At 38.5% G+C, this 22,833-nt stretch overlaps 1 protein-coding gene across 4 annotated transcripts in view; it reads left to right on the forward strand.

Moving 5' to 3' along the window:
* Positions 1-22,833, forward strand: part of RARB (retinoic acid receptor beta) — a 321,962-nt gene that overhangs the window by 8,776 nt on the left and 290,353 nt on the right. The gene's annotated exons all lie outside the window — the stretch shown is intronic.

Below are 22,833 nucleotides of genomic sequence, written 5' to 3' on the forward strand. Positions count from 1 at the left end.
TGAAAATCTACTTGGAACCACAGTTGAGCTACCATGATAAAATATGGTTTTGGTAGATAAAGTTGAAATAATATACACATCTAGCAATTGCTAGTGTTGCTGGAAATAGTAAGTGCATGTTGTAACAAACAGAGATTCCCATTTCTTGTTCCATCCTAAGGGCAAAGTACCCTTGGTGCAAAGCCCAAGGGACCTATATAGTCATTAACAGATGGAGGGGGACATTAATCTTCTACCCACAAATCTGCCCCAGCACATAAAGCAGGGAGCGTCTGTTGTGAGGAGTGCTGGAGGTTGTATTAAACATGGTAGTGCAGTTTATAATCACAGCGCCAGCCACTCTTTCTATACATTGCTGTGTTTTCTTGTTACTCTGTGCCTCTGGATTTCACTTTTTCTATCTATGTACAATAGAGTGCGGCAGTGTTTCTGCTTTTTGAGATTCTGGCAGAATTTTCTTCCAACACTCTTAAAATCTTTCTTCTACTGTAAGTACTTGAGTATGTTAGGATATACTTTAAGTGCTTTTTTGTGCAGAGGGAGAAATGTATCCTTTTCGTTTGTCATTCAGTCTCTCTCATTTGGCAGTCAGCTAAGAGAGAGGCATGGTTAATGAGGTATCTCAGCATCACATTTTTATGGGAGCATAGTTAAGGTTAGGAGTATGTCCAGTCTCCAAACTGCCTAGTGAGCATTCTCTATTTGGAAACAAATGCCAGCTGGCAGTGGTTAAGGAGTGCATGCTTATTCTGCTCATGGATAGCCAAAACATGCTCCCTGCTGTGTGCTTTTGGCAGCTTTGTACTGGCAATATGTCTCAAATGCCAGTTGTATGTCCTCTTTTCCTCCTCCTAAGTGTATCCCATAAGGCATGATTTAGCCTAAATAAAAATGGGCCTCTGTTAGACTTGGTAATGTATGGAAAGAAACAGACCACTTATTTTTGAAAATCAAAGTCTTTCTGAAATACCTGTAGTACATTTCTACAGTGGAAATAAAAAGATGATTGATGTGTTTTCTTTGGTGGCAAATTTGCCTTAAATTTCTGAAGGTCTGATTTTTGTGACATCAATTCTTAGGTACACTATGCTGAAAATTTTGTGTAATTTATTCTCAATGAGACTACTGGTTGGAATTCTAGACCTCAAGTTTAGTTCATGTTCTATTTAGTTTTTACTTACATATAAAGCATATTAAGTTTATTTGGAGTTCTAACTGTACTTATCTGGTCATTGTATTAATTATATTGGTGGTGAAATTAACTGCATTATTTTGTGGTCTGAACATAAGTATCACCTCTTACCTTTCTTTTTATTTGTTGAATAGTTTTATGTCAATGGACATCTAGAGTGGTATATTTTATTGGAAAGATACTTTACACATAGGCAGACTGACTCGTACAATCAAGTGTTTCAAATCATAAGATAGTTTGGGTTGGAAGGGACCTTTAAAGGTGTGTTAGTTGTGCTTAGTTGAATTCTGTGAAGCAGTTCATGAATTGTGGTGCATTGGATACAAATGCTTAACAATCTGAAAGTAAATAAATTCAGTCTACATTTCTTTATATTTTCTTTTTCAGTGACAGTATAACAAAATGTAAAAAAAAGCGTAGTTTGACAAAAAGGCAAAACACTGAAGATGTTCAATGCAATACTCACAGAACTGTATTTAGAGTTAAGTCAACTGTATTTAGGGTACAGTGAGCAAGCTGTGCTTAGAACTTGGCTTTAGAAATATCTACATGTTTAAGCTTTGTATTGCTTTTTCTTCAAGAGAATTGAAGCAGCCTGTTGCCACTGTCATGTAACTTTCTCCCTCTCTCTGGCAAGAAGAACTCAATTCACTTTTTCTCAACAGTTAATCTAAAATAGTACAGGTTTCCTTGTAAGTACTTTGTCCCATCCATCAACCAGCCAAATCCTGAATATCCAAGGGGTATGAGCATCTTTGTCTTGGTACTTGAATGGTTTCATTGTTGTCTGTGCTACAATGGAGTTGGGAGTCAAATCTTGCTGTGATCTGTGTTGATGAAGCACCGCTGCACATTGGTTAACTGTATTCATGTTCTAAAAAAATCCTTGGGCATGACGTGCAAAAAAGGTATTTTAGAAAGTAGGTTGCAAAATCAAACCCTCAGAAGTTGTGAAATGTCAGATTTATGTTATTTTCTTCTGTGCCTGTAATTGATGCAGGAATATGGATCTTGCAGCTTTAATTTCACCACATCCTAATTGGATAACTCTTACGTTAAAAAAATGTGTGGCATGGTTGTGGTACTTTGTAAATAGCACAGTACCATTTATGTAGGAGGGAAAAGAGTATTCACAGAAGAATGATTATAGAATTTGGTGCTAAGTTATTATGTACGTGTAGAAGATAAACAGAATTGGTTCAAAAGAATTTAAATTCCATGTCAGCTAAATATATTTGCATTATATAAACTTAATGTGTAACATAACTGTTTTCACTGAAGTTTCTCCATTTATGCTGGTGTTGAATTCTGCCTCTAGTCAAAAAGAACTTTTAGAAAAAGTTCTGCCAACACAGTTTTTTGTCTTGGAACAGATTTGACGCTTGCCAGCAGTGTTATTTCTTCTGAATTGCAGGAGCAGCTCTAGTTACATGCCAAAATATGGTGTTATTTTTAAACTGAAAAATAAATGAAACCTATGTAGAAATGGAAACTTTGTTGAATGCCAAATTCTGGCCACGTCACTCCCATTGGAACCACTAGGACCAATTTTTGCAGTCTGCACTGTCTTTATAGCATTAAGAGTTATTTCACAATGTGGGAAGTACTGGAAGAAATGAGTGTAAGAAAAGCAGGAAATCTGCCAAGGTCCATGTCTTTTTTAAAAAAAAGACAACCTACTTGCTGAGATGTTTTATGCAGATCTCAAATTTAAGCAGGTTTCAGTTATGGCCAACCACCTTCCATTTCAAAAGTGTTATTCTTTAGAGAAGAGGCATACTGAAAATTTTTAATACTTAAATATTTTAAAAATAATCATAATTTATGATTTTGGTCTGTTTTCCTAATGTAGGAAATGATCTCCTATGATCTTGGAGACTCTGTCTATGAAGCTTCTTTCCTTCCCCTTTTTCTTAATTTTCAAAGTGTTTGTCCGATGTCCGAAGCAGAATTTTCAGATTAGTTTCAGTAAGATACGGGTTAAAACAGGGGTTGGGAGGGAAATACAGTATTCAAAAAGTGATTGGTTTGCTCCAAGACTGTCTTCCTCACACAGTAACCCTGGTAAAAAAGGCCCAGGTGTTTTGCCTCTAGCAGTGTGAAAGCACTCAAATCCGCTGAGAGGTTTGAGAAGAGGCCCTAGTGATTTTGGACAGTTGTTGACTTTCAGCTTGTGTGAAAAGGATAAGCAGGTCTGTTATCTCACTATTCTGTGGAAACAAAAAGGAGGCAAAAAACTGTGTTATTAATCCAGAAGACTTCCCGAATGTGTTGCATCTGGAGTCTGAACTTGGTCTTGTGCTGAAGTCTTCAGAGCAGTTGCAGAGGTAAGTATAACCATAAGCTGACCTCTGTAAGTGTGATGAATGCTAAAGGGGAAAGCAGGTGCCATTCTAGCATTTTGATGGCTTATTCAGCCAGGTAGTAGAGATTAGCCAAAAGTCTACCAAGACCCGAAATGTTCACTTGTTCTGGCAGCTGAGCAGTTGTTCTGCCTGCGTCACCAGGCAGCTGTGGTTCTTCTGTCAGTGGCTGAAGGATATCATATTGCCTAGCACAGCTCTGTGCTCTTGACACTAATGTGTTTGTGGGTCAGTGCAGCTGGGCAGTGTGTTGGCACTCAGGGCTTTATTGCCACTTCTCAAGGATGACTTGTGAAGAGCATTATTAGTGGTGTACCTGCTTGGGAATTGCATAGGATTACATATTCATGCAACAGAGGCTGGTGTGATCATCTGCCCTTCCAAACCTTCCAGCTCTTTTTTTGGTTTTGAACTTTTCATTCAGCAGAGCCAAAGCTCTTACTTGAGGAATTGAATTCACCTTGGGTGGTGCATAGTCCTTCTTAGACTGGAAAATGGGCATGATGAATTTATGTTCTGAGCAGAGACAGCCCTGTGGCTGAGATGGCAGGTTTTAAACTCTTGCTTTGTACATTTACACTGCTTTTGCCATGGACTGGTAGTACTGCTTCTACTTGCACTAGTGTAATATTTTTTACTTTTATCTCAATTCATAAGGTGGTTCTTCATTTTGTACCTAAAGGGAATTAATAATAGTCTTCTGTAGGCTTTCTGGCAGGGCATGAGCAGCCCTAGGGAGCTTTGACTGTAGTAATCTCATTGACAGAAGATGTAACTTGCCATAAATTGGATTTCTTCTTTCTGAACCTTGAAATGACCTATGAGTTTTAGAAATAAATGAAGATTCAGGGTGTCGAAAGGCAGTTAGAGACTAAGCTCCAACTGACTGAATTTGGTGCAAAACTCATTTTTATCTTTACAAAGCCAAATTTTTACTTGGGGTGTATGGTGTTGGAGGAGGCAGCAAAGGAGTTACTTTCTACCACTTGGTTCTGTAATTATAAATACACTGACTTTGGTATGAGAAACATCAGACAATAAGTCTTGGTGATGGTTAAGTTAATTCACTCTTAGAAGTTCAATAATTCATCTAAGAAGTGTCAGCAGCTGGGTCTTGTTAATGGTAAGCCTTTCATTTCTGTTAAATCAATTGTGAATAATAGGATCCTTCAGAGAAAAATGATGAAGTAAGCATTGATTTCCAAATTGGGTGTCTGATATTGAAGCATTAATAAAATCTAGAGCAAGCAGGCAACTAGGACCTCATACACTCTGATCACCTAAGTAGTAATCAGAGAAAATCAATATTTTTTTTGTATGGTGCTAGATCTGTTAACGTTTCGTTTGTCATCATTCATCATTGTGTCTATAATTTCATTTTTATAATTGCTTGAATTTTGGGGGGCTTAATAGTATGCTTTGAATCAAGCATTTACTGTCAGGCTTTTGTGAAACAGATGTGGCATTGCCATATTGTCTATTCTTTGCTAGCTATCTTACTATTTTTGGACTTTTAACAACAGTGGGCAAAGTAAACTCTTAAGTCATTTCAAATGTGGTTAAATTTTCTTAGAGGAGTTCCATGTGGATTTCCTGTCATCCTCTGTTATTATTTTTCTCTGAGATATGAGGAGCTGTGTTGCTTCTGTATAGTCATGTTCAGTCTCACAGGGGTGTTAGGAACATCTCCAGTATGATGGTAAAGAAGAAGATCACTTGTAGAGAACATCTTTGGAACAGCCAGACTTCTGGCAGGGTATCCTCTGGAACATCTTCCCTGGGCTCTTGTTCATCAGCTGCAGCTTCTGGCTCTGCATGGTTGGTTCCAGCTGATCTGGTGTTGTTGAAGAGGGCTGTGACTGGATGTGTCATAGGAGGTGACCAACATGACATGGCTGCATTCTGGCCTTTGATGGCTTTCATACAGACAACCAAATTTTGGTGGCAGGAGCATCAGTGAGTGACCTGAGAGGGAGTAGTTGGTGGTAGTACATCCCACCAAGCTGTTTGTGGATGGGATACCTGACGTGTATGCCTTGTACTTCTAGCCTCAGTGTGGGTTGGGTTTTGTAATGCAGCGTGGAGATTACAGACTTGGGAGTGTGGGGTTTATTTGTTTATTTAATTGCATTTGAAGGCTGTGTTCAGTGGATATTTAGAGTTGCTAAGTGCTGGCTTTTTCTATCCAGTATTGTGCTTACCAGTGATCCCATTTTCTTTAAAGCTGTATTGAATTGGTATGGAAACCCACGTACAATCAAGTCTGCGTGCTGTTGAAGTCAATGAGAGTTGAGGCTAAAACTGGACCAGGATTTGGCCCATAAAGCATAGCAAGAAAATTTAACAGTTATAATAAAACTCTTAAGGCAAATAAAATGTTCTAGCAGGTGTTCATAAATGTGCTTTATGCTCATAGACTCTGTTAAATGTTAATACTAAGGTCCTGCAGAAGCTGCGCATAAGGACTGAGCGAAGGAAGCAAATGTCTGTTAAATGTGCTGTGCAATATTGTAGCAAAGGTGGGTGGCAGTGCAATGCCATGCTACCTATTAGACTGAAATATGAAAGCTATTAGAGTTTCTGCTGAATTTTCATTTTGTGAGGGAGTAGTTTTCAAGAGAGAACATACCGTATAAAAAAAGCCATGTGTTGTGCAAAACTAGAAGCATCTTTGTCAGTGTGTGCACTTTTCTTGGATGTATGCAGAGCTTATTAAGGACAACTGCTAACATACTGTATTAGCAGTAAATTTAAAGTAAGACAATACTTGTGAGGAAAATAATGGCTGAGAAGCAGTTCTATTTTTTTGAATATTTCATTTTCACTGAATTGTTTTGGGGTTTTTTTTGTGCCTTAGATGAACCCACGGGTAGAAGTCCTAATGTGACTTAAAATACATTTTGAGAATAATGGGTCTTGGCAGGATTTTATATTTAGATCTCTGTTGTAAGTTAGCTCTTAATATTTTTTATTTATTTATTCTGTCACTTCACCATCAAAGCACAACGAGGTTCATTTTAGATTTCCAGGAGCTTTCTAGCCTTCCTCCTTTTTGGCTTCTAGTAGAAGAATCTGTTGACTTTTTCAGCAGATTTTGCATCATGCCTTGAAATCTGGTAGCTTGTACTGGCTTGGTTTCTTCTAGCAGTTAATTTCATTAGGATTCAGGTCAAACCCACAGGACACAAAAAAAATCTGAATGTACTGGAGTCAGTTTTGAAAATGACACCATGAATGTGGCAGTCATTGTTAGAATGTGTTTTGTTGGTGTTCGAGTAATTGACTTGGTTATCTTCTCGTCAAGGCTCAGTCATTGTGTTGCAGGATAAAAGCAACCACATACTACAAAGATACTCTCTTTCACCATTAGCAGCAAGAAGGCTGAGTGAAGGGAGGTCTTTCACATTTAGATATACCAAGTAGCAAGTATCCAGGCATCTCTGCGGTTCTTGTAGTGCTTATCACGGTCTCAGTGTCCAAATAATGCCAATCCATTGTTGCTTTGGTCTTGTCCTCATGTTTGTTCCTGGGGGTGGCAGTGCTAACTTTTTTTAAATTTTTTTTTTATTTTGACCTGATCTCTTCTCTGTGGTGACCAGTGACCAGGCCTGTGGGAATGTCCTGAAGTTGTATCGGGGGAGGTTTAGGTTGGATATTAGAAAAAGGTTTTTCACCAATGGGTGGTTGGGCACTGGAACAAGCTCTCCAGGTCACAGCACCAAGCCTGACAGAGTTCCAGAAGTGTTTGCACAGTGCTCTCAGGCACAGGGTGTGACACTTGGGGTGTCCTGAGCAGAGTCAGGAGTTGGACTCAATGATCCTTGTGGGTCCCTTCCAACTGAGAATATTCTGTGAAAAGCTTGCTTTGTTCCACCTTGTTGTAAAAAGGATTGAAGCATGCATTACATGAGGGAATTTTCATCACTTGCTTTCTTAACAAAATCAAAGGGCCTACTTGGTTTTCTCCTCTATAGTAACGCTGCATTAGTGTGCTTATGGATTTTAAAAGCAAGGCTGAGTGTCTTCATCAGAATTGGGAGCTCCTATGTAGAGAATATATTTTCTTTTGGTCCTTCTAGGACCAGGAGGTCTAGTAGAGAAGCAGGGTGAGGAAAGACTAGAAGCTGTTTTTAATCAAGTGGAAAATATGTCAGTACTCCTCTTGTGAGTAGTGGCACTTCCAGGATAGTGATATTCATGCAGAACTTTTAATCCCTGCAGTACATTACAAATGCATTGTCTGAGAATTAAATGTTAATTGAGGCCATTATTTGATGAGTGGACTATTTATATAGTAAAGTTATTTGAAGTAATGGGCCATGAATGCATTTTGTTTATTAACTTTCCCAGTGCTCATTCTTCAATATCTTTTCTTATCGCAGAGCAGGCATTTTAAAATGGAAGACTCTCCAGTGACAAAGATCTGCAACATACAAAGTGTTTTACTTATAAATAGTGTGTTTTGTTGATTTTGAGAACAAAATAGCATACAATTGGAGCCTTTGAAGATTGAGCTTTCAGGTAAATTTCTAACCATGGAAAAATAAAAATGGAAAAGAAAACGATATCTTTTTGTCTTTCAAAACTTGCATGATTCAAGTACTTTAATGGTCTGCTCCATTTTGAAGATGAGAAACTAGGGAAAGGAAAATGATTAACTTTGTCTGGGATTATGAAGGAAGTCTTGCAGACAAGGAAATTAAATTGAAATCCCCTAAATGTCAGGCCAGCTCCATAAATGCTAAAATATCCTTCCTTTCTTGTCTAAAACGTCTATCAGAAACGTACAGTAAAGTTTAGATTTTGTAGGATTTCCATAGGACAACTGCTTTGTGGCCTCCAGGGTGTGAATACACACACAAAAAATCACTCTTTAAAGTTGGGAGCATTTTATCTTTTATTAAATCTGAAAAAAAGCACAAAGCCAACATACTTTTAATAATATTTTGTATTTCCTTCTGTAATTTTTTAATGGAGTTAATATGAATACTTTAGCTATGAAGTTGGACAGCTGCAGCAGGATGTGATTTAATCAGGATACTGACTCTTCTTTCAATACACTCTGACAAACTTTACAATATACAATGTTGTGAAAGTCCACTTATCTGTCATGTCGCTCTCTCATACACCTCTTTCATTTACAGTTATTTATCCTTTTTTTTCTTCTTTAAAGGCCAAACTGAAATTGCTCCTCAGTTCTTGGCTATGATAAAATTCTGTGCAAGGCAAAAACCTTCAAGAAGTTTCCCTCTCGTGAAAGATGCTGGGACTTGTTCGTGACAAAGGCAGCAGTGTGTAGCTGTACTACATTTGCTCACCACATCTTCAATACAGCTAAACCACTGCCTTTGCAGTTGTCATGGTTTGACCCGGAAACAGGATTTCTGGGATGCTGTAGATAGGGCCAATGAGTGCTCAGATTTGAATATTGCCATCTGGCCCAACCACTGGGCATTGGATCCACCTCTGAGAACACAGGGTAAAAGCAGGGCTCTCCCCCTGGCAGTTTCTCTTTGGATTTCCAGCGGGAAGGAGTTGGGTCTCTCCCCTGGCCCAGTTGCTGGCTGGGCGGGGGGAGGGGAAAAGCCATGCGGCCCGGCCCAGGAGAGGTAGGCCTCAAGGGTGGAAGGAAGAAGTAAAGAAATGCCGGGAAGCAATGGGCAGCCTGTTCCCCCCCCTTGGAGACAGACAGAGAGAGAGAGTGCAGCCTGTGTTTGTGGCCGTTACCTTGAAATTTAGTAAATGTGTGCTGGCAGCGGGCAGCCCGGCTGAGGAGATGGGGGGGGGGGTGCAGCCAGGAGTCCAGACGCTCGGAGGAGTTTTTAACCCTTCCTGGAGAATGAAAACTTCACAGAACATTAACCCTTCCTAGACGAGTGATGAAGGTCTGGACCAGAGAGAGAGAGAGTGAGAGACGTTGGAAAAATGGAGAAGATGGAGTGGCATTTTATGCTGGACTCTTTCATGTAGCCATGGATAGAGCCATGTTTCCCTGTGATACAGAGACTGAGTCCAGGGGGAGAAATGTCCCAGAGCCAAAGAAGATTCAGTGTGGGTACCCCTCGGCCCCAGGGGGTATATAAAATATGGGGGGGACAGATGTCCCAAAGGTGAAAGACTGTGCTTTTCTGGAACTGGACAAAGCATCCTTAAAAAGACAACCCTGGAAGCAGCCCTGATTCTTGTTCGGTGGTGAGAGCACCGGAACAAGGACGGAAAAGGCCACCACGACACATGGAAGGACTCCCTCTCCTCCTGAGGAACGGGAAGTTGAGCATTCTAAAGGGTGGTGTTGGACCCAGAACTGGTGATTTTGGAAGATGTATTGTATTGGGAATTTAGGGGGGAGGAGGAGAAGAGTGTTTTTGTGAGGTTTTCATTTTCCTTGTCTTTTTCTTTTTTTCTTTTGTGTGTAGTTTAGTAATTGTTTTTATAGTTTAGTTAATAAACTTTTCTTTTTTTTCAAGTGAGAGCCTGCTTTGTTTGTTCCTGGTCAAAATCTCACAGCAGACACCAGAGAAAGTGTATTTTCATGGGGGCATTTGGCCTTGTGCCAGTGTCAAACCTTGAACACAGTTAAGTCTTTTGCTTGTTGGATCCAATATCTGGTTTAGATACTTTTTGTCCCAGTAAGGAAAACATGGAATTACAGAATGGTTTGGATTAGAAGGGACCTGGAAGATCATTTTGTCCCACCTCCCCTGCCGTGGGCAGAGATGCCTTCCACTAGATCACACTGCTCAAAGCCCTGTCCAACCTGGCCTTGGATGGGGATGGGGATCAACTGCCAGGGATGGAGCATCCACAGCCTCTCTGGGCAGCCTGTTCCAGTGCCTCCCCATCCTCACAGTTAAGAATTTCTTCCTCTGATTTAAATCTACCTTCTTTCAGTTTAAAGTCGTCACCCTTTGTCCTGTCACCACATGGAAGTCTTGTAAAAAGTTCCTCTCCATCCATCTTGTAGGCCACTTTTATGTACTGGAAGATGCTCTAAGATCTCTGTGGAGCCTCATCTTCTCCAGGTTGAACAACCTCAGCTGTCTCAGCCTGTCATTTCAGGAGAGGTGCTTCAGCCCTCATATCCTCCTCCTTCTACTGGGGGCCATTGAGCTGCCCACAGTACTCCAGGTGGGCTCAGAATCAGTTGCCTGACAGTCTGCCAACTCTCATTTTCTGATAGAAACTGTTTGGATTTACTTTCTGGTCTTCAATGTGCTTGTGAACTTCTGTAACAGTTTATTATTCTTTGATGCATTGCATTTAGGCTCTGGTCTTTAGAGTATTGTCAAATAAACACAGCAGAAGGAGCTGGCTGTTCAAGAATGGGGGAGTACTGTATTTATATAATAGCGGTATGCTGACGATAGAGAGAGAATATGAGAGTTTAATGCATTTTCACTGCCATTGAGTTGACCTGATGATCTGCAGTGCTCTCTGCGTCAGGGACATGATGTTGGGTGTGTGGCTTTGTGCCATGCTGGAGGCAGCAGCTGGGAGAGCCAGCATCCCAGCCAGCTCCTGGGGATGTCCCATGTGGTGCGTGCCAGTGGGACTCTGCCAAGCCTTAAATTCTGTCTCAGTAGCTGGGACAGGTTTGTGAATTCCAGTCAATTACAGAATTGAGTACAGTCTCTCTTCTTACAAGGTGCTGTTTTCTGCCCCTTGGTAATTGTGTGGTGCCCAGAGCTGTGTATCTGGAAGGCTTGCAGGGCTTTTGCAGGCCACCAGGTTCAGTCTGAAGACAGCTGGCTATAGCAAGCAAACTGTGATAAATGATAACTTGAAAAAAACCACACATGTGAGGTCTTGAACGAAGTCAAGATTGAAGTAATTTATTCTCAATGATTTGAAGAAAAAAACAGCTCTGACTATTTTAAAAGAAGACCTTATAAACTCATCTTCTAAAGATAAAAGCTATCAAGCATAAAACCATGATGTTACACCAGATATCAATTACTGTGGTTTCTTAATGCGCTTGTGTTTTTTTTGTTCCACATTTATTAAATATTTAGATGTTCAACTGTAGATATTTTTAATCAAAATCAGAATTTTCTCACAAAATGGGTGATTACATCATTTGCACATTTATATTGTAAGACATTTTAACGATATAAGCATTTTTTCATTTAGACAGCAACCATAATAAATTGAAATAAAATTCAGCCTTGATTGATGTTCTATGTGTCATGTACAGGGCAAGTCCCATCTATAAAATGTGGTTTGCCAAGGCAGCAATATTAGTAGCATTTGAATGTTTTTCTTATTAAGGAGAAAAATGGTCAGCAACATCAATACCGTCTGCTCCAAAGACCATGGTAAATGGAAACTGCCTGCAGCACATTTGAATTCCTCACTGTATTTGGGATGAAGGTATGATGCAGGCAGTGAGAATTTTTTTTTCCTTGAAAATTAGGATAGACTATTACAGTTCTTAGGATGAAAGAGAGAGGCTGATTACAACATAATGGAGTGTACCATATTCATCTCTTTGAAATATGCCCTCACTCGGCCTTTTCCATTTTACAATCGATTCTCTCATTCCCTTAATGAACCTGTGCGTTCATGAGTCTTCCTTGGAAGTATGCACATGAAGTATTACAGTAGCAGAGAGTAATTGTCTGACAAGCAACTGCAAGTAAAGTGTCTCTCTTGTAGTCTTGTTCAATAGCATTATGGACCATTAATGCATTGGATCAGGTTCCATATTGTTTTGTTTAAAATTATGCAGCCATATTTTTCTTAGCTGTTTGTAGTGTTTCTGGAATGGTAGCTTCAGAAAACTGGTTCAGCATCCTCTGGCTGTATTTGTTTGCAGAGCAATACATATGTGTAAGAGATGAGCTGTCAGTAAGGTACTCCTGCAAAGTCAGCTCACTGGTACCAGGTACTGAAATTGGATAAATTTTAACATTGTGTTAAAGGAAAAGAGGAAGGGCTTTTTGAAAAGAACAAAAATGGGTAAAGTTATGTAGAGAATTACTGCAGGCACCATCAAGATGTGATTTTTTAAAAGATCAAATACCCAGTATGTCACATTTCAATTTTTGGCTTCTTTTGACTATCAATATGATTACATGTAGTAAGAAAATGCTGAGAATTATATTGTATGTTGTATTTGTGTGTCTTTATGTGTACTTTTGGATGTATTTTAGTATAAGCATAGATTGTTTATATAACTAACTTATAAATAATTTGTATTGTTCATAACAATGACTAACATGGAAATACTTCATAGGTGGTTGAACCATATATGTATGTATGTATAGTTTTATTATCAACTTATAGCTGCTAACTGGCTGCTGACCTTTCCAAGTTGCTACAAAATATGAAGCCAGCCAGTGGGTGACACTCAAAAACACCAAATGCCAGGATGAGATGGTGAGCATAGAGCCTGCTCTGATCACACTGGGAAATCAGGAGAGCAGGGAATGTGGGATGGACTGCTGCATACCCCAGTCTTGCTCTGTGCCCAGAGAAAATTTGCAAACCCCTGAAAGCCTTTGTAATGGCAATTTCATTGAAATTCTAAGCATTTGATGTATTGCCACCAGCACTGATCTGATAAGAGTGACGATGAAATAAAGATTGAGCTCAGAGAGAAGCAACGGTTCTGTCTGTTATGTCAAAAAAGATAGTTTGTCATGTTAGGAAGCAGCATTTCCTTTTGATTAGACCAAAGCCATTGTCCTAAGGTGTGAAAATGGCCTTGACCAACAGACCTGTTCTGGTTGTGAGCTGTTGCTCTGCACCAGAGACAAAACATAAATAAAACTAACCTTAACTTTATAATACATAAAACAGAGGAAACCCTTAAGTTTTGGATCGCACTAGGCCTATTAAAAGTTTGTGTATTACCTATGCAAAAGTGTTTTTCCTTCCAAAGTAACAAAACTTCTCCTTTTCAAATAATTTTTTACTTTTGTTAAAACTGATGTCCCTGAGCAGTGTGATCCAAATTTTTCTGCAAACACTTCAGTGGTTGCTTTTTTACTTGTCTCTTTTCCTTAAACCTAATTTATAGAACTATGGACACCAGTTAGTTTTTAGGTACTTTTAGTGTAGCTGACTCCCTGCAGATGAAATCAGCTTTTTCCTTTTTTTAATGGAAAACTAGGAGCACTATATCCCTTTGTTGTTTGTTTCATTAAAGGATCCTGCAGTTAGGTGTCAGGATGTTTCACTGTGATAGGAAGTTCATCTGTAATATTAGGCTTTACCTGAAAATTGGAGGTGGTGGGAGTGTTTTGTCTTTTAAGTGTAAGAAAGAAAACTCATGCTGACAAGTTGCCATTTTTGTTATCTGAGAAATTGTTGTCTGAATTGTTGAAAATTTGACCAATATGTTTCACCTAGTTTATTGCTAGTTCTTTATTCTATAGTTGGTACTGCTTGCACAGGAGTGAGACTTCTACCAAGCCAAGAGCTTGGTCTTACAGAAAGTGGTTTTACCTGGAGGAGTCCCAAGAAGTGCACAGCAGAACCTGTGCTAGGACCTTGGCCATTGTCTGCTTCAGGACAGAAACTCTGCTTGTGGTATTTTTGTAATGTTTCAGCATCTTCATTATCTCATCATTCATGTAGCAAATGTGCCCTTCTGTTTCCAGCATCTTGATGTATGAATTGACTGAGTCCCCATTCAGAAAGCATATGTTCAGTGAGGGAACAATGCACGTGTTTGGTGATGAGATCCAAGCCTCAGCTCGTGTCAGTGGGACTGAATGTGTATTTAGTTGAGTCGGTCCATGAGTGGGAATGGGTTCACGCTGAAATGCCTTTGAGTAGTGAAGAATGAAATGATCTGTTCAGTACCAGATTGTACACTCTTTAGAGAACTTGGGGATGAGTTTTTAACCTCTGTTAGTGCTGAAGGAAAGGGAACCATTTGCTTGTCTCAATCTGATCAGAACTGTATTTACAGTAAGTCCTTAGAAAAGAGTCTGTGAAGAATCAGTATCTCTGTCCTGAACAATTTCAGACCCATGATACAACAGCTTCCTGGGAGGGCAGCTGGAAAGCCTGATCCACATCCTTGTGAATAATTTTTATCAAGTATTATTAAGAAGACTTAGGGAGACTTTTGGTTAGAGTCCTTATTTCACAAGATTCACATGGGTTTAGATAATTCACATTTTGTATTTAGCAGATAGCAGGAAAAAGGAACCATTATTTTTCTGCAGAAATTCCAACAATGATGTTCAAGAATCAAATGCACAATGACTTCCTTATTTTTTCCAGAGAATTAAAAATACAATTATTTTAGTCTCCAAGTACTTTTAAGTTGAGAATAAATTAAAAGGCTGTATTTGTTCTGTTATTTGTTTTGATTTTTATTAGTTCATAAGGGTTATGCATTTTAAGATTGCTACTTTGCAGTCGCAGGGCTGATAAACTTAATATTTAAGGATGTGAATGTTAAGTTGTAGCAGCACAATAAAAACTGTAGACCAAGATTGGCAGAGAGATGGCATTTCACTAGATGAAGTCTGAAAGACCAATCTATGTTTGTAAAGTGACAGTTCAAGGAAGAAAGGAAGCTACATATTTGCAGCCAATGTGACTTTTACATCCAGCTTTTACTATATTGATCCACTCTAGAAATGAAATAATGTACCATTCTTTTTCTAAAATATTCAATTCAGAATTTCTTTCCTTAAGTGTTTTATGATTGCACAGTCTGCATTTTAAGTTACTGGATGGTTTTGCTTCTCAGTTTCAGTAATGTTTGTGGTTTGCTGCCTACACTTGTGATGTTTTAAAGCTCTTGCTGATAATAAGTACTAGAGAGGTGAAATGTGTTACTTTCTTGGATATATTCAGATGCTGGGCTTATAGCTGTGATTATACCTTAAAGCTATTTTAGATTTAGAAGGCTGTAAGGTAGAAATGAATGCATGATGCTGTGCTTTTAGAAGAAAAATATTCCTATAGAAGTATTTCTGAATCATTGATTATGGGTGATTTTAGACAGAAACACAGTAGCTAAAATAACCAAGAACAAGCTGTTTGTGAAAACACGGAAGAAATTCCCTCCTCAAAAAGAGACAAAGAAAAGCAGTGAGAATGGAGTGTAAATGTAGCACTTGCTGCTATAAAATTGTGTCTGACCCAATGGAGCAATATGTGACTGTAGGCTGGTAACAACTTAGTGTACCAAAGAACCAGCTGAAATCCTGGGAATGGAAGTGCTTTCTTTACAATCTTAGGTGCATTTGTGAGCTGGCATTTAAATGGATACCTGTTTGTGTGGGATGCATGTGAGCTCTCAGAAGCATTGCTGTTTGCAGGCTTTTGAGGTTAGAAGAGTGCCTTTTGGGACAAATGGCTTTTCAAGAAAAGGAGTGAAGTTCATTTGCGTGTAGTATTTTAAGCTGTCTTGTTGCCCCACTTTTGGATTGCCCAACTAAGGACTGAGAAGAAAGAAAATGTACCAGTTGGTGGTGGAAGCAGCATCCAGACAGGCTTAGTGAAATATTGCGAGAATTTGATGTTTCATATCAAAGCATAACCTCTCCTTTCCTTGGTTGTATTGCTGCCTATTGAAAGGGTTTGCTGGATCACAGGATGTCTGTGGCCCTTTTCTCAGTTCAGAGCAGGATTCTCCTGGGAAGAATGGCAAAGAAAGGTGCATAACATGATAGAATATAATAGATTGTTATGAGCCTCTCTACAACTAGGCTTAATGAAGTAGGTACAGGTATAGCTAAAGCTAATCCAGACTACTGTTTTGTGTCAGAAGACATTAAAGGGCAATTTTTTTTTTCCTCTAGACTTTGAAAAAGTTTTTACCCAAAACTGCTCTCCTGTAAGAAACATTTCAGAATATGGAATGGAGAAGCATGAGGCAGACTTAGTGGAACTTCTCCTTCTGCAGGAGTTGTGGTACAGTGCAATTGAAAAGTTTTGCTGTCTTCAAGGGTGTGTGCCATGCTCAGAGCCACATGGACACTTGGAACTTGGACGTCATAGAAGATTAATGGGAAGATATAGAAATATGAGTAGCAGGATGGATGTTACTAATACTGGTTTTATTTAGCAATTCAAAAGTTGAATAAAGGGAACGTATAATAAGTGGGTGGAGGAAGGCTGAGGAACACTACGGGAATGTCTAGCAAATCATAGGGAGCAGGCACTGTGGTGGTTGATGAAATTTTGCAGCTAACAAATCCAAGTAAAAACTTCTGAATACATAATTTGACCTAATTGCATGTTGCTGAATATTAAATTGACTACATTTGCTACAATTGAAAAGCTGGCAAGTTAGGCTTTTGTCTGTCTCTCTAGGAAAAAACCCAAATAAAAAGAAGGTGAAATCAACAAAAAAAATTATAAACCTATGACAGTATTTTCTAGTTAGTAGTTATTGCTTTTTTATAACAATGTTGCTTTATAGCAGGGATTATTTGTTTAGTAGTGAATCACTTTTAAGAAAATAGAATGAAAATAGAGAAGAACTGCAGGATGGGCAGAAGTGCTTTGTGGCATTGGAAGGAATTTCTTGTGTCAAGGTACTGACAGAAATAAAACCAGCATAGTTAAGTTAGAGGATGAGCAGTCAGTGGGGGGGTGTGTATAAATAAATCATGCACTTTAACTTACAGCAAGAACAAAGAACTACACTGAAAGGCAGTAAGTGGAGATAACTGATTTAAACAGGGTGGGCGTTTTTTATACAATGCGTAATTAACTTTGAGAAGTTGTGGCAAAGTAGATATGTTGGTCTAAATGCATAAATTCAAAAAGGAAAACTGACATTTACATGGCTAATTAGAATAGATACAGTAACAGAAGTTAGGATGAATATCTCACCACAGTGATTTAAAACACAGTTATATGGAAAAAAATCTCAAGTGTACTATGGGCAAGTTATTCTGTACTTGTGCCTTATAGAATGCCCTCCTTTTATGTGGTAATGTAGGCACTGTTAAGACTAAAGGTTACATTGATAGACCACAGCTCTCCTGTGTCTTTCTATTTTGACTGTTTTCAGTTGTTTTTTCCTTTCTGTCTTTCTTTTTTAGAATTCTTATTTTTTATGCAACTGCAGGGCAGAGAAAGTATGTAACTCTTCTGTGAATACCTAAGTCTCAAGCTTCTAGTAATTCAAAAGGGGAGAAATGGCAAAATAAAAAAAAAGATTATTTTTTGAAGTGCTTATTCACAGAAGAAGACTTATTTCTGAATAATGAAAGCCTCTCAAAAATCTAGTGATACATTATTTATGTAATTGAGAGTGTATTCATGGAAGTGCCCTTAAGAAAAACAGATTTTGAGTCATACCAAATAGTATGTTCCACGAAGGATTCACTACACAGTTGTCAAAAGTGTGTTCCAGGATGGAGTGCATACTTTTATGTAAGAACTGACTGTGGATTATTTTTTCCCTTCACATGAAAACTGACAGTGGTTTGGATGAGCCTTAAATCCTGGACTGTGGTGTAGCTTCTGTATTCTTCTGAAACAAAATAAATACGTGGAACTTATTCAAGTCCACTAGCTGTTATGAATATATATGCTTCTCCCAGGACAATGAGCACAAGCAGCTACTGCCCATTCATAAATATCTTATTCTTCCTATATGTAATGGGACTCCAAAGACATTCCTGTTCTCGTGGCCAGGGCTGCATTTACAGAGAAACTGCATATATTGTGTAGCGTATAGTTATAGTTTATGACATTTGCTTTTGTTAGGATTTCTTCTGGGTAATCAGCATTTCAGCCACAACTCGCATTTATTTGGAAAATGCAATCCTAGTACAGTAGCATGTGATTTTTATTTTCTTTTTTTTTTGTGAGGGAAAAGCAGTGGAGTCACAAACACATGATTATACTAAAACTGGTTTGGAAATTTGTGCGGGGTGGAAGTGGAGGTGTGTGACCTCCCTGAGCATAATGTTGCCCGTGATTCCTTCGTAGAATTTTATCACTGTAGCGAGGTTGTAGCTTTTTAGTGTTGGAAGATCTCACATTTATACAAGGTGAAACTATTGCTGCACCTTGCATAAATGTGAGCCCTAGTTAAACAAAAGTATTGTTTTCTTCTTCAAAATTAGTAGAAATTAGCTGATACTCAATTCCTCTGCTTATTCCTCAGTGCAAGTGTTTTCAGCTCATGTATGAAGTCATAGTCTGACTCCATTTACAGACCTCTGTTTCCTTTGCATGTGCTTATCAATAAATAGAAAATACACCTTACTGCACAGAAGGTTTGGCTGGACTGAGACTGTGGGGCTGATCAGCTTTAGCAGCTTCATGATTTTCCATCCTTCAGATACAGTATCTGCCTTTAACTTCAAAATGCTAGGTGTTTTTCCCTTCAGGAAAAACCACAGGTGGAGCCCTGTGAAAACTGAAGGATGCTATTGCAAGAGGTGATGCTGTAAATTCTCCTGTGTGCATGTGCAACTTCTTTTAGCTTAACGGGAAGCTATGTGCTCACACTGAGGATGAAATAGACTCCTTTGTTAATATCAAAGAGCCAATCAAGAAAGATTTTTTTATATAGAAAGCCTCCTGCTGCTTCCCAAAAAAATTCCTTTTGTAAAGCACAATGATAAATAATCTTACTTCTTGGATCATTGTATTTCCAAGGGATACTGTTTCGTACCGCTGCATTCAGTGAGTACAATGTCCTGAAATTCAGCTGTGTTTGATCAGATGGGCCAGAAACTCTGGGAAAGATGATGTGCTGGGCTGGTTCTTTTCAGGCTCAAGCCCTGGATGCTTTAGCTGGCTAGTTCTCCAGCATTTGTAACTTTTACCTGCCCTTCCAGCTGCCTCACTGGAGCAATAGCAAGGGCTAGGCTTCAGAGGTATTGCAAATACAGCAGGGCATGAAAGGATACTTGGCACATCTTGCTGATAAGTGCTGTGAGATGATCTTCAGATCATCTTTTTCTCATCAGGCAGAAATTAATTGTAAATAATTGGTTTTTATTGGCATGTAAATTTTTTAAAGAAAGGCAAGTTGCTGAGAATTTCCCTTTTAACAATTAAATTTTTTCTCAAAGATAAAATTACTGAAGATATAGGGGAGAGCACTTTTCCCCATTTTTTGAGGAAGTTATAGGAAAAGATGTTACTACTTACGCTGTTTGGTGAAGGTATCAGGTATCCTATGCCAGAAGCAGGAATTGCCTGATAAACTGGAAAGAGATGAAATTGCAACCCTGTTCTAGAGCATTTACATAGGAAACTAATTTTAAGCTCACTCATTCCTCGTTGGTTTTAACAGAACTAATCAAGGACTTAGCTGTGACTGTTTAGGTGCTCTACTGGTTTTGACCATGTAAAAATAATTTTTTGTGATAGAGTACTCCAAGGCTAAAAAGCCTCCTTAAAACAACTTCTCTGACTAGAGCACAGTGGAAGCATGAAGAAAGGGAGGAAAGTGACCATCTGAAGACAAAAGTGATAGTTATGGGAGGTTTTTGTTTTCCTTTTGGGAGCCCATGGATATTTTTGTTGCATATTGTTTTACTGACATAATGTTTGAAGATGTGCTTCCACTCACTGGAAACTCTGAGTTGCATAAAATGTACATAGAATTTACTTTCTTTCTTGTTATAAATAACTCACCTTACTAAAAATGGAAGCCCTTACAAAAAGTAATTTGATTTTGGCCACAAAGCCACTTGGTTATTTTCAGGCATGTTTTCAGTTGGCTTTGGTTTCTTGTCCAGAAGTCATCAATGTAAGATGAAGTTTTGTAGGCCTTTGGAATGCTATGGGAGTAAAGTACACTTCTGGAAATGAAGGTCCAAAATTATTTTCAGTTACAAAGAATACCCCCCCCCCCAAGTTTCCTGAAAATGTCAACATTAATGCTTGTCATTGAAAAATGCTCATTTTTTTTGTTTGTGGCTGTTGCTGATGCTAAAACTAAGCTTCTACACTGACTGGTATCTTTGAATTACCATAGTCTCACTGCAGTTATCTGTAATATTCCTTTGTAACTATTAGTGGAAACATATTTTTTGTGGTACCTAGTGGGGTGTTTAAAGTTAAATTTTAAGCTCTTTTGGGGGGTGCTTTATGCTTCTCTAAATGGGAAGAATTTATGTAATGATTTATGTGATTGGGGGAGTTACCTCGTGCATTTGCTAAATAAGCAGTAACACAACTGACTAAATATTGGTTGTGTTGGCTGGGCCATGCCAAAATGACTTGAAGCTTGCATGTCAAATATGTGAATAGTCTTTAGGTGTAAAATAATGATCAAAACAAGGAATTGAAAGGCTGCTAAGATCAGAAGGAGCAAGCTAACTCAACAAGCTCATTTAGCTTTTAGTGCTATATTTGAAAGCACAGAAAATTAATTTTATATGTTTCTCTTAAGTAGCTTAAGGCATCAGAATCCCTGGCTACTGATAGTTCTGGCCTTCAGGTTTTAAGACAAATCTGAAAATATTGTTTCCTCTTCACACGTTAAGGGAGGGAAAAAGAGAGTAATTACCTGCATGCCCTACTTCTAAATAAAATATCTATAACATGTTATATAATATAATATTTAATATAGTATTATTATGCACATTATTGTTGTGTAAACAATGTATGTTATTTTCCCTAGATTTGAATCTGGCTAGGTCTGATTATTTCATTTATGTTAAAGGTATTTTTTTCTAGTCCTGGTGCCTTGACAGTGTAAAGGTCTTAAGGATCCCTTTCTTCTACTGCAGTGATGTAAAGCGGCCTTATTAATACAAGTAAAGATTTGGCTTAAGGTCTTAGGTTGTAATCTTCTTTGTGTTTAAAAGTATTTGCATCCTTTTTCATGCTTTGTCTCTATTAAAGAACAGTTTAACAGTGGGAAGGAGGTACATCATTCATTTCCTCTGAAGCTAATGTTGCTGTTTCCCTGCAAAAATGTAATTTGTGTCACTGTATATTGTGCTCTTAAATAATATTTAATTCTGTGACCTTGGTTCACCGTGCCTTCCTGATTGTCCATTAACTCTCATCTTCTAGCAGAGGCAATCTGTGCCACATGGATACTGGGAAAAAATGCCTGAAAGAACTGAAATTGGTACCAAAAATATGATACATTGTATGTTTGGCTCCTTATGTACTCTTCCTTTTAATAATTCTAATTAATGCCAAGCAACCTAAGACACAAAAGTGAAGAACTGAAACTGGGGGAGGGAAGGGACTGGGAAGAAAAGGAAAAGGAGCCTTTTTGACAGACACACACCAGGAAAATGCAGGGTTGAAAGTACTGTGTCTGGTTGCATCACCTTACCATGCAGTTGCTCTCATTCAGCAATTGAGTGCAAATATGAAAACTTTGGGTCTGTTTCATTTCCTGTCACAGCAAACCAGCTTCCATCTTTGATGTTGTATACCACTTAGATAACCAGAAGTGGTAATAATTTTAGAAAAATTGAGTTATCTGAATAAGACATCAGCTTAGTACTGATTTTTCCTTCCACCTATGAAAATTGGGAGAGATGGTTCAGACAGCATTTTCAATGAGCTGCAAGGAAAATTTAAATTAAATTGTAACTTGAATATGGTTAAAATGATGAGGAAGGCCCCATATGCTTTCTTGCAGAGGATAACTCTTTGCATTGCATGGGTCTTCTTATTCTCATCTCTAGATGGCTTTTTTCTGTTTGTTTGGGTTGGTTTGTTTTTTTTTTTTTTTCCCAGGCAATGGAAATGCCTGCACTCACTAATGAAAGTCACTAATGATGGCTTTACAAACTTGTCTCTAGTCCAAGTGGTTCCTCCTTTGGTGATCTCCCTTCTCATGGGCATTTTTTGGCATTGCATGGAGTGCAATGGTTAAGTTTTTTCTTCTGTACCTGTTAACACTTCTAATTCCTTTTCACAACTGCCAGTTTTCCAGCTTTGTGAAGCTCTTACTGTAGGCAAATGTGGCACGTTTGGGGCTCACTCTAAGATTTAAAACAAATTTTGTGTCAACATACTGCTGTTCACACATATAGAGCACTATTTTAGGCCTACAGTGTTGTTAGGGATGAATCCACCTAACAACAAAAAGGTGCAGAACATTTGGAGGGACAGGTTTAGAGCTGAACTGAGCAGTGTCATTCACGGAAAATGGTTTTAGCTGTTCATCTCAAGTCAGCATTTGGTCCTTATTACCAGGTTTCTGCATGCTTTATACCTTTTACAGCACACTATTAGTTGCTTTCTAAGTGAGATCATTAGTAACTTGTCACAGCTCACTCTAAAGAGACATGTCAAATGCCAGCTCTGCTTGTTTAGTGTATTTGGCTTGCTTGGCAGGTTCTTAACCACAGGGTGCAGGATTTTATT

Source organism: Melospiza georgiana, chromosome 1 (genome assembly GCF_028018845.1).
Source record: "Melospiza georgiana isolate bMelGeo1 chromosome 1, bMelGeo1.pri, whole genome shotgun sequence".
Lineage (NCBI taxonomy): Eukaryota > Metazoa > Chordata > Aves > Passeriformes > Passerellidae > Melospiza > Melospiza georgiana.